Source organism: Schistocerca cancellata, chromosome 2 (assembly GCF_023864275.1).
Source record: "Schistocerca cancellata isolate TAMUIC-IGC-003103 chromosome 2, iqSchCanc2.1, whole genome shotgun sequence".
Lineage (NCBI taxonomy): Eukaryota > Metazoa > Arthropoda > Insecta > Orthoptera > Acrididae > Schistocerca > Schistocerca cancellata.
Window position 1 is genome coordinate 209,688,848 of NC_064627.1, and position 720 is coordinate 209,689,567.

General features: G+C 53.5%; 1 non-coding gene across 1 annotated transcript; it reads left to right on the top strand.

The window, feature by feature from the left end:
- The first annotated feature begins 234 nt into the window (after nt 1-234).
- Nucleotides 235-318, top strand: Trnas-gga (transfer RNA serine (anticodon GGA)). Its single transcript is given in 2 exon segments — nt 235-274; nt 284-318. It is a non-coding gene; the product is annotated as a tRNA-Ser (tRNA).
- The last annotated feature ends 402 nt before the right edge of the window (nt 319-720 follow it).

Below are 720 nucleotides of genomic sequence, written 5' to 3' on the forward strand. Positions count from 1 at the left end.
TTTCGGTGGTCGGCTGCCCCGGCGGTATTAACCTTCTGGGTGTGGAGATTAGTTGTCGTCTGGGTTTGTCAGTGCAGGACGAGGTACACGTGGTTTCGATCTCCTCCTCGAATACCTCCTCGCCCCGTTGCTCAGCAAATACGAAATGTTGTTTACATCCTCCACACCAGGGTTTCACTGCACATGTTCAGCTTCTTCGCTCTGTTGTCCCTCGTTTTCTTTCAAGGCCCGCCGGCCGGGGTGGCCGAGAGGTTCTAGGCGCTACAGTCTGGAACCGCGCGACCGCTGCGGTCGCAGGTTCGAATCCTGCCTCCGGCATGGATGTGTGTGATGTTCTTCTAAGTTTTAGTGGACTGATGACCTCAGAAGTTACGTCCCATAGTGCTCAGAGCCATTTTCTTAAGGCCCGTCCAGTCCCCTTTGGTCTCCATGACAGGCTCCAGGTGGAACTTTGCCGCTTACAAGACGAATGCATCCTTTCTCCAGTCACGCACAGTCGCTGGGCGACGCCTATCGTGTTAGTCGAGAAGCCGAACGGTGCTTTACGCATCTGTGTCAATCTTAAAGCCACGGTCAATTCTCAGACCATCATCAATGTATAACATGTCCCGTCACTGAATGTCATACTCACCGGTCTTGCGGGCTCAACCGTTTTCACCAAAACTGATGTGCGAGATGCTTATTTGCCGGTGCCGTTGGGCGAGGAATCGTAGCAGATCC